The 11943-nt window shown below is 31.2% G+C and overlaps 1 long non-coding RNA gene across 1 annotated transcript; it reads right to left on the bottom strand.

Annotated features, from left to right (window-relative positions):
* Nucleotides 1-5300: 5300 nt before the first annotated feature.
* Nucleotides 5301-7705, bottom strand: LOC128285106 (uncharacterized). Its single transcript, XR_008275518.1, has 3 exons — nt 7622-7705; nt 7064-7150; nt 5301-5577 (listed from the first exon to the last, which is right to left on the bottom strand). It is a non-coding gene; the product is annotated as an uncharacterized LOC128285106 (long non-coding RNA).
* Between the last annotated feature and the right edge of the window lie 4238 nt (nt 7706-11943).

Raw genomic sequence — 11943 nt, 5'->3', positions numbered from 1 at the left:
AAGACATTCCAAAATTCCTACTTTGTCAAAATGACCATTTTGCCCTTAGACTTTCACAAAGTTACAATTTTGCCCCTAGGCTCGTAAAATGATTTTAATCAAATTTCCTCCTTTAACAAGCCTAGCCAAATCTTTATTACTCTTATAGAAACTCAAAATTTTCAATTATTTCACACATTTACATCCTATTTTATAAACTTCACAAATGGTCCTTTTAGGTGTTTTCATGAAAACCCCTTTCACTAAAGTTGTTTATTTAACAACCATGATTCATTTTCTTCAATAAATACTCAGCAAACATCACAAATCCTTTCATGGTAAATCTCTAGACTATCAACCATTTTTCAAAATAGTCCCCTCGTTAGCTAGATTAAGCTATAAGGGTTCCAAAAACACAAAAATCAACAAAAATGACCATCAAAATCACTTACTTGTAAGGGATAGAAGTTGCTGAAATTTTGAGTTCTCAAAACCCCCCTCTTTGCTGAAATTTTTGGTGGAGGAGAAAGGAAGATGAAAAAGATGATAGCTAGTTTTTTAGGTTAATATTTTATTATCAATTAAGTCATCTAACATTTGACCATTCCATGAATTAAGGCTCCATGTCTAGCCACTAATAAATTTGTGGTCTATTTACTCATTAAGGACCTTTAATTTAATGTTTCATAGCCATTTAACACTTTCAGGAAGTAAAAAAAATCTTTCGCACTTTATGCGATTTAGTCTTTTTTCGAAATTAAGCAAGCAATCGCTAAATTTAGTTCACCAAAATTTTCATGCACTCATATAATCATGCTTTAACACATAAAATAATATTAAAAATAATTTCTCAAACCTCAGATTTGTGGTTCTGAAACCACTATTCCAACTAGCCCCAAAATCGGGCTGTTACATAAAGAACTTAAAACTCCTAAAAGTTCTATTAAAACTAAATAAGTGAGTTCTTCTTCTTTTGAGACAGACAAAAGGAAGAATCAAAATCATATTTGTTATCATTATGGAAAGGGTACATATTAGATCTCATTGTTGCAAGTTAAAGGATGATCAAAGGAGAAATGCAAAACATGCTGCAACATATAATAGAACAATAACTAGATGACAACACAAAGGTAACGTAATGAAATGAAAACCCTTATGTATTTACTATGGGAAAGCTAACTATATCAGACCCCATTGTTTTAAAATAATGAGGGATTGGAAGAAGTTCAAATATGTTGCACAACTTGTTAGAACAATGAATGGAACAAAAAGACTACAGAAATAGTTTATTTTGGGTAAGGAAGGATCGAAAACATTTGAGTAATGAATATTTGCATTTGATTTTGTTTTCATGTGAAACAATAATTCAACTCATGACAACCATGTTAAAAATCTATTGAGGATTGCAGAAATGTCATCTAGGTTTCTTAGAAAAAACTATTGTTGTTCTACAAGCTATAACTTTTCTTGTAGATAAGGTATCATTTGATCCCATCCCCTTTAAACAACTTGATGGAAGCTGATAAAGAATAAATAGAGTGAGGAGGAGTAATGATGCTAATTTGGTGATTCTGTTTACTTTGATTTCACTTATAGTTGATTTCTTATGGTTGCACTTTTAACATATTTGTCAAAAAATGGGAGAAAATGGTAGCAACAAATGACATGTTTTTTTTATTTGTTACGGTTGCTACATTTCACTTTGTCAAAGGGAGAGATGATATTGATTTTTTAAAAAGAAGATGCTAAGATGTTGCTATTTGTTTATGACATTGGTGCATACTTAATTGATTATGTGATCAAGTATGATTCTACCTCTTAGGGGGAGATATATTCTAACTCCTTTGCTATATAACTTGTTTGGAATGTGGGTTAACCATTTACTATAGGGTTTTGTCAAAAATGCCAAGGGGGATTGTTAGGGGGAGTTTGAACCTACTCGTTCCATATTATGTTAGAACGAGAATTGAATTTTCTACTTAGGCCATTGGCTATTCTGGGCCCATGGGTGTTTGACTTTTTTTTTCCTACTAAGGAATGACATGTTTGAAAACAACAGTTGGTTTTTGGCAAGGACTCTTCAGCTTTTTAATTGGTCATATTGAAAAGTTTAAAATGAAGACAATATTTATCCTTATCCTTATCTCTTGAGTGAGTTTTGGAGTAGTTGAAAGATTGATTTATAAGGACTTTTATTTGATAAATACTCAGGATAATTAATAAGACAATTTCATCTTTTAAATAAGAGTTTAAAGCTTATCAAAACTCTGTCAGATGGACTCTTATATCATTCTATAAATAGGTTGCTTGTGTTGTCACTTAGAGAGTATTTTTTGAGTGTCTTTGTCGGAAATTTTATTGTGTTCTTATGGTTATTTTGTGACACTCTTTTAGGCATTTCTTAGAGAGTTTTATTGGTTGTATTGTGAGGTATTTGAGAGAGTGATTTATAGTGATTTGGGTTCAACTTTGGGGATACAAATATTCGTATGTGTAAAGGGTAGTTTAGGTTTTAGTCAATAGTTGTACCAGATGAATTGTTGAATCAAATCATGCTCTAAGTGAGGCTCCATAAATGTAGGATCATTGTGTCTGAACTACGTTAACAAACATTGTATGTTATCTCTCATTACTTTGCTCATTGCGTTACTTTGCATTTAACTTTTCTTTTGTTTTCTATTCTAACAGTTGTTGGAATGAAACTATTTTTCAAGTGCAAATCAAATGCTTTTTCAGCTACAAATACTTAGATTTTTCAATAAACATTATTTTTCATTCATTCCATTGTGTATTTTTATATTCACATATGGTAACCACATATGGTAACCAAGGTCTAAAAACTACTAAAAGTCAAATTCTAACATTTTCTACCCATTTTTTCTCTATGCATTTTCAATGTTGTTTTAAGCATTGTACTTAATAGCGACAACACCACTTGCACCACTAGCGTGCAATCCAATCTTACCATACAATTACACATTAAACTTATTGTCTCCTAAAACTTTATAACATAGAAAGATGGAATTTCTATGTTTATGAACAATCATAATTTATTTAGTCATATTGATGGCTCTTCCTTTGCCTTTTTCCAAAACCATAATATATAATAACCAAAATGTATCTAATCCAAATTATCAAACTTAGTTCCACAAGACCAGCTCATCTAGAATACTCTCTTAACATCAATTAAACCAACCCTTGCTTTTATGGTTGTTATTGCCTTATTTGTTAACCAAGCTTGGATAACATTAACATTATGTTTGCTAATAAATCACAAACTAGACTTTTCAATCTTCATGATCAATAGCTCAAATTTAAAAAGATGCTCAATCTGTTGTTGACTACCTTTGAGATTTTTGCTCCTTGCCAAATTAACTTGCCATTACAAATGCCCTTATCAGCAATGATGAACTCAAAGTAATGATCCTAAGTGGTCTTGGCCTTGAGTTCTATGAGATTTTTGTTACCATTCACTCTTGCAACACACTTTTTGTTGGAAAAAATCCAGTTCAAAAATGGTTTTCTTGCACAGAGGAAAATAAAATTTTGAAAATTGACCCGATTTGTGATATTTATAGCAAGAAACCCTAGACCAAATTCGCACTTGTTTTTTCAAATAGGTGGGTCCTTATGTTCCCAGCTTTCAATCAAACGATCTTTTTCACTATTCTCGTACCACAAACTACTTCGAGTGTGGGCTCGAATGATTCAAATCAAAACACAGAACTAAAAATAATTTATTTTCTTTAGTGTGGAAATGAAAAATCTCTTCTCAAATAGAAACTGGCAGAATTTATTATTCCAAAAATTGTATTCAATAGTTGAGAATATTTTTTCTCTATTTTCAGGTAGAGTAACAATAACTTAAAATTGTCTAAATATCCCTATCGGTGAAATCTATTTATCGGAAGAGAAGGTGGAATCCTTGTTAAATTGTAAACGTTTATTTCAACTAGAAAAACAAACTCCTAGTCTAATTAGAAGTATAGGTGGCGATAACCCTGGTTAATATTACTAAGGTTTGCAGTTCACCTCTTTTAACATAAGAGGCTTTTGGGCCTCTCCCATATCAGGTCCAATTACAAGTACTTTCCTGGCTTTTAACCCAATATTTTATAATTTGATCCAACTCAATATTTATTTTTCTATTTCCCAAAATAAACATCTCAATATATTTCTAATTAAATAATTTTCTCAACAGATTCTAATTACGTCAAAATCAATGCGACTTTACGGTAAACGAATCTATGAGAAAATATATTTATTTTTCTGTATTCAATGGTTCACTTGACCAAATGATTTATTTCTATTTTCGAGCTTCATTTAATTCGAAAAACATAAATTCATTTTTCAAGTCATTTTCATTTTTCATTTTCATTTTGAAGAAAACCATAATCATTTTAAAATGTTTCTTATTGTTTCATTTTCACCATTTTTATTCATTTGATTCAACATACAATTCATTTTTTATTTTAACAAGCTAACGAAGGGAGTAATTAGACATATGCAATTGAGGCTCAAATGATTTATAATTAAGTTTCAATATTTATTAATTATAAATTCATTTAGTCATGAAGTCATTCCATTACAGTATCGTGACTGAGCTCTCCCTAACAACATACCATTATGAAAGCAACTCAATCAGTGTTCATCCAATGGCATTGTCATAAATGTGTTACCATCATAAGATATCTTTAATCTTTTTGAGATAATATTCGTTCTCTCAATATGATCCTATTTTATCTCATGGTAATCATTACATTTGCCTTCATAAAAATTCAATTATTATTAAATAGTAATCAAGTTATTCATCACAAAGATGAACCACATTTACTTTTTATCAATCATGTAATGCCAATGTGTAACACCCCTCGCCTGCATCCGACGCCGGGATAGGGTTCGAGGTGTTTCCTGACTTTTACTAACACTTCCATACTAAACAGGGCCATGAAATCTCAAATAATTAAAAACTTTTATTTTCATATACAATCTGTCCCATATACGGGCTTACGAGGCCCAAAATATACATCCGGAGTGGTTCGGGACCCAATCGAGAACTCATGAAAAACTTAGAAAATCTCTTGCATCAAGGCTTCATATGCCCGTGTGGGTATAGAGTATACGCCCGTGTGCTAGGGACACGCCCGTGTCCCAAACCTGTGTCCAAAAACCTGGACAAATACAAGGCTATTTTCCAAGCCATTTTGTCACACTCACAATAGATACACGCATACTTATACAATAACATACAACATGGCAAGATTAGGTACTTAAACATTCCTAACATGTCATGATTATGGCAATTTCACATGCAATAGATATTATAGATTTTACTCACATCTTTACCACATTCATACTATAATCATTATAAACTCATCACATGATACCATAGCACATGCATGCATAATTAAAATAGATTTACAACCCCATAATCAAAATAGGCCAACACATATGGTTAAAGCCATATCACATACTCTAATATTTAAACTCCTATACATGCCATAGGCTCAAAGTACTTGAAATCACTACACCAATAGCGTTAGCTTGACAGTGTGATAATATATCTGACAGCCTCCAACTCGAGCTAACCTGGAAACTCTAGAAAACATGGGAAAGAAGAGGGGGGGTTAAGCTTTCGCTTAGTAAGTTCATATGAAAACAATAAGCACTCATTAACTTGTTTTATCAATGTTTACAACATATTCTCAAGTTCACTACAAGCTGTCTTTCTGAGCAACAGTCACTAAATTATTTATATCTGGAGCTATGAAACTCCGAATTAAGTTCCGTTAATTTTATATGAAACTAGACTTATTTTCATTTTTTCCATAAAATTTTCAGAACTTTTGGTTAAGCCAAATAGTACAATTTATTCCTCAAAGTTACCCCTGATTCACTGTCTAACAGTTTCGACCCTTCTGTAATACAGTTCAATTATCTCATAGTACAAGACTTGAATAATGTTATCGTCTATTTCTCTTGAAACTAGACTCATATGTATACTTACTAATTTTTTTCTAGAATTTTTGGTTGGGCCAGTTAGTATAGTTTATTAGTTAAAGTCTCCCCTGTTTCAGGGTATGACCACTCTGACCCCTGTGCACTACAAACCGAATTTCTCCCTGTAAAAAATTCCAACGACCATGGAGTTTATTTTCCCTAAAAATAGACTTAATAAGGAATCCATGAATGTAAGGTATGACTCTTAATAATTTTTTTTACAATTTTGGTGAATTTCTAAAGTTAGAATAGGGGATCTCGAATTCATTCAGACCCTATTTCACAAGAATTCAAATATCACACAATATGGAATTCTTTTTCTTCCTCTATTTCTTTCATGTGAAAATAGACTCATTAAGCTTTAATCCCATATTTTATTCTGCCTCTAACTCATTTTCCACTATTTTTAGTGTATTTTCAAAGTTACACTACTGCAGTAACTCAAATCTGTCAAGGCTAAATTACTCATTTATGATCATTGTTCACAAAATTAATACAACATCGTTTGTATAATCATCACCGAGACATTCATATCACATTTTCATTTATTATCTTACCATATTGTTGTTATGTCAAGTTTTCAACCCGAGGGTTAAGTACATACCTGTTCAAAGTATCCATTTCACAACATTTACCAATACGTCCCTTTCATCTCGAGTATTCCTCCATTTGAGTAGAATTTTACCCGTTGAACACATCGGAATATAATTCGGATACATGGAAAGTTTGCACATAAGTGCCACATATGTAGCCAAGCTACCATGTAACCCGCCCATAAGTGAACTCGGACTCAACTCAACGAGTTCGGATGCTCAACCATCCTAGTGACATGTCACTTGTATCCTAATCTATTCCTAAGGTTCAAATAGGATTTTCCTCGAACACATCTCCTTGCCATCTTCCGTAAAATACCGAAACCAATACTCGGTAGCACTTTATATTTAACAGATAATACACATAACTTGCATTTTATTCGAAAATAACCACAAAGCATATATTTCATGATAGAAATCAGCATATCATATATTTAACATCAATAACTTAAAAATAACAATTATGCTACATTATTTACACATGAACTTACCTCGATACCACAAAGGTGAAAAAAAAAATGTAATTATCCCTTAATCGATTTCTTTCCATTCTAGGTCCAAATCTCGATTTTCATCATCTAAAATATCACATTCAACTTATTAAAACAATGTACTGATCAAATTAGTCCATTGACACACTTGGGCAATTTTTACAATTTTGCCCCTATATTTTGCTAAAATTACCAAATTACCCTAGGCTCGTAAAATAAATTTTATCACATTTCTTTACTCCTTGAGTCTAGATGAACCATTTTCATAACTATAGCAACTCATAATTTCAACTATTTCACACATTTACAACTCATTTTACAACTTAACAATCTAGCCCCTTTTAAGGTGTTTTCATGCAATTTCTTTCACAAAAGTTGTTTATTAGACAACTAGGACTCATAATCTTCCATAAAAACACAGCAAACAAAACATTTACTCTCATGGAAAAACTCTAGACTCTTCATCATTTTACAAAATAGACCCCTCATATGAAAGCTCATGCTTTAGGGGTTCCAAAAATGTAAAAATCATCAAGCAAAGACATTAAAATCACTTACAAGCAAGGGAAATATGTTGCTGAAATTTTCCAGCATCAAAGCCCTTTCTTTGCTGCATATTTCGGTGAAGGAGAAGAGAAAAATGATAGCTTTTTCTTTTTGATTTGTTAATAATAAAACTAGTCAAAATTGGTGACCAAATTTCACCTAATTTTGACTTTTCAACAATTTTGTCTCCCATGGCCGGCCATCACACTTTCAATGGCCTAATTTCACTTTAAATACCCCCAATTTAAGATACAAGGCAATTTAACACCTTTAGGTATTAAAACACAACTTTTACCTTTTACGCGATTTAGTCCTTTTTCAAAATTGGACTAGAAATTGCTAAAATTAACTTACCAAAATTTACATGCACTTATAAAATTATATTATAAAACATAAAATAATACTAAAATAATTTTCTCTGGCCTCGAAATAGTGGTCCCGAAACCACTGTTCCGACTAGGCCCAAAATCGGGCTGTTACACAATGAGAGGCTATCATTTACCCACGTCTCGGGCTATGAATTCTACTATTATGAATGACGCTACATATTAAAGAAGTCGTATACCCAATACACCAGTTTTTGGTTCCTTATTTATTTGAAATCATTCTTTTACTTACATCAAAGTATACAAGTAACACATACATGTAATTATATAGAGTATATTAATATAATCAATGAATTTTTTTTATTAACCAATTTGTTTGAAAAATTACAACTTTAAAAATGAGTATACTACACTCAAGGCACTAGATCCAACACGTTTCACATACAGAGCACTTTATGAAAAGTTAATTGATCATGAACTTTTCTTAAAACATGAAGAAGCCTACAAGCTTAACATTAACTCCTATCACTATAGTTGTTGTATAGAGGGAAATCACAATTCCTTCTTGATGGGGTAATGATCTCAAGCAGAATTATAAATGCCTATGAAAGCAATTAGCCATGGTTTCCCAAAAAAAATTTTGAGCAACAATCTTTCACTTAAACTCTCTCCATTGCGAATAATGTGATCGTCCTAGTCACTTTGCCAAACTTTGTTACATGTGTCTTGCAATCATCTATAAAACCATGTAAACTTTGTTGTCCACCTAATGCAATAATTAAACCTTTTTTTAGGTAGCAGCCAGACCCTAGTCATTGGCACATAGGCTACTCATCAAATTGCCTTTGATGCTTAAAGCCTAATAGTTGTGCATGTCTACTGTTTGTTGGGATGTTGGAGCATCAAACGTAATAGAAAATTAAAATATGACTATCCTACACTATGAATTCATATGCGAGATAATGAATCTGGGATAAAAAAGAGTTTGATATACCTTTTTATATCTAAGTAGACAAAGTCCAAACCTTCAGTTGATCCGAATGGATAATTTTGTTCCTAGTAGTATGCTCATAATGCAATGTAGAACTACAATCACAAATTTTCACTTTTCAACCTCTACTAAATGTTGGAAAAAATTCGGTTTAAAAATAATTTTCTTGCTCATTAAAAAATAAAATTTTTGAAAATTGAGCCAGTTTGTTATATTTACAGCAAGAAACCATTTACCAAAATCGCACATAGTCTAGATGGATCCTTCTCGTTCTTGGCTTTCAACCGAACGACCTTCTCCACTGTTCTTGTAACACAAACTGCTTTGAATGTGGGCTCGAACAATTCAAACCAAGAACAAAACTAGAAATAATTTTCTTTACTTTTAGTTTGAAAACAAAATTTTCTTCTCAATAGAAACCAATAAAATTGTTATTTCAAAAAATATATTTAATTCTTAGCGAATAAACTCTCACTATTTTCGGGTAGAATAACAATAACTTAAAGTTGTGTATTATGCTCTATTGGTGCCATCTATTTATAGGGAGAAGAAGTAAAACCTTTGTTGAACTGTAGAAGTTTATTTCAAATAGAAAAATGAATTCCTAGTCTAACTAGGAGTATAGGGGGTGACAACCTTAGTTAATAATACTAGGGTTTATCGTCCCTCTCTTTTAATATAAGGGGCTTTTGAGTCTTTCTCATATCAAATCCAATTAAAAGTATTTTCTAGACTTCTAACCTAATACTTTATAATTCAACCCAACCTGATATTTATTTTTCTATTTTGCAAAAGAAACATCTCAATTAATTTCCCAAGTAAATGATAGACTGTATCATAGACATGCCATGTTGGAAAAATGGAGTTCATTGATAGCACCCCAGGTTAAAATAAATCTTGATGCCACTTATCAGAAACATATGAAGATGTTCTGTTCCAGAATGTGAGTCGAATGATCGAAGGGAATGTGGTAGAATCGAAAACCATCATCAATAGACATATTGAATCCGCTTTCGCAGCGGAGGTGCTCGCATGCATATAGGCAATGCAGATGGACCTGAATCTGAGGAGTAGAGAGGTGACAATAGGAGGGGACTCCCTTACTGTTGTGAAAAAGTTAACAGTTGGTGTTTCTTTAATTTGATTTTCTATTTTGTTCTCAAAATATAAGGTACCTGGTGTTTCCTCATTAACTGGAATCCAACTGACGATTAACTACAAAAAACTAATATTAAGAGGTATTACATGGTTGGATCATAATACAGAAAGATGACTTATATTAGTAAATGAACCTAAACATGTCTTTAGTCTAATCGAAAATGAGCAAATCGATTGAAAGACTAATATGTTGCCTATCAAGTCCAATTGGAGAGATGTTTTCTTTTGAGCATCAAAGTGGATAACTCCTAGAAGATAAGTGACATAGATATGACTGACTGGATTAACAATTATCACACATGACCCAAGTAAAATAGATTTTAAATTCGTTTGTGGATTTATTCATTTGTGACATTCATAGTGTGATATACTTTAATCTTGAATGGATGGACTATGTATGCTTGACTTGTATACTTTGAAGTAAATAAAAACCTAAATTCAAATAAATAAATAATTTAAAATTGATATACTAAGTATACAACTTCTGTAATATGTAACATCATTCAAATAAATTTGATATTTTAAATTTTCATACAATTAATCCACAACGAAAGTGTCGAAGAGAGAGCCCATTATTAAATAGAAGCAAGTCATGAATTTCTTTTGCATTTTTTAATAGATGAGGTGAAGGTAGCTAAACAATGGTTTTAGGTCGACAATGGGTTTTTGTTGTGTTACAGATTTTCCCTTTATTTAGGAAAAAAAAAATCGTTTGGTTTTTGAATTGTGTAGGTGAAGAAATTTTGGGTTAGTTGAATAATATGAACTTTTTAACCTCAATATTACATTTTAAAAAATTAAATACTGAAATGGCGATGCCAATACTATTATTTATCAAAACAAGGTGTTTCAAATACTTCAAATAATTTCAAATAGCCAAGTTTTAATATTAAGGGTTTTCAAATCATTACATAAATTTTTAATCCATTTCTCTCCCAATTATTTTTTAAGTAAAAATTTTTATAATATTTTTATCAATATATGAATAAATTTCTTTACTACCAAGTGGTTGATAGAGGTGTTACAGATTTCTTTTATAAGCATTTGAATTAAGATCAAAATTTGGGTTTTACCTCTTTGCTTGAATAAAATTACTAATAACGTGATGACTAAAATAAATATTTTTAATTATAAAGTAAAAGGATTAAATATTAAATTTTACTAAAATATGGGAACTAGAAATAAAATTTAACCTTTTGTTTTATTTGATGCGGAAGGAAATGGAAATTATTAGGTGGAGAAGGAGATAAGGGAATCTGACAAAAATGAAGACATGGATCCCACGTGGGGAGATTTATATCTAATTCAATTGATTCTTTCTCCAAAATTCCAAATATACTTTCTTTATTTTATTATTAAAGAATTTATTTCGTTTCTTCGTCCTCTTTCTATTTTTCTATCTCTAGTAGTTTTCTTTTATTCCAACTGAAGTACTAAACTCACCCACATTACAGATTTATAATTTATTTTCATAAATAATTTAAACGAAAATTATGTAGCAAGGTGAAGTATGAAATTGGGTTTAATTGAGGTTGAGCTATAAAATCTTCAACATTTGAAAAATGGGATTCTTTATACTTGATGGGTCTGTCTTTAAGTATTCTTTTTAGCTATATACATTCATTTTCAGAAAATTTTATGGAAATAACAAATAGATTGAATTCCATTTTTTGTTTATGAATGAACAATGATCGAGCACTGTGAATAAGATGAGAAGAAGAAATTAAAGGATTTCAAGTTATGATTTATTTTGAAATTCATTTGTTTCCTAAATAAAACACCATTTTTCATTTCATATGAAAAAGTCCAGTCACAAAGCTGCCAGCCTAGACCTTGACAATATAAATAGATGGGGTACC

Source organism: Gossypium arboreum, chromosome 12 (assembly GCF_025698485.1).
Source record: "Gossypium arboreum isolate Shixiya-1 chromosome 12, ASM2569848v2, whole genome shotgun sequence".
Classification (NCBI taxonomy): Eukaryota; Viridiplantae; Streptophyta; class Magnoliopsida; order Malvales; family Malvaceae; genus Gossypium; species Gossypium arboreum.
The sequence above is the reverse complement of the archived record's forward strand: the minus strand, read 5'-3'. Positions and strand labels throughout refer to the sequence as shown.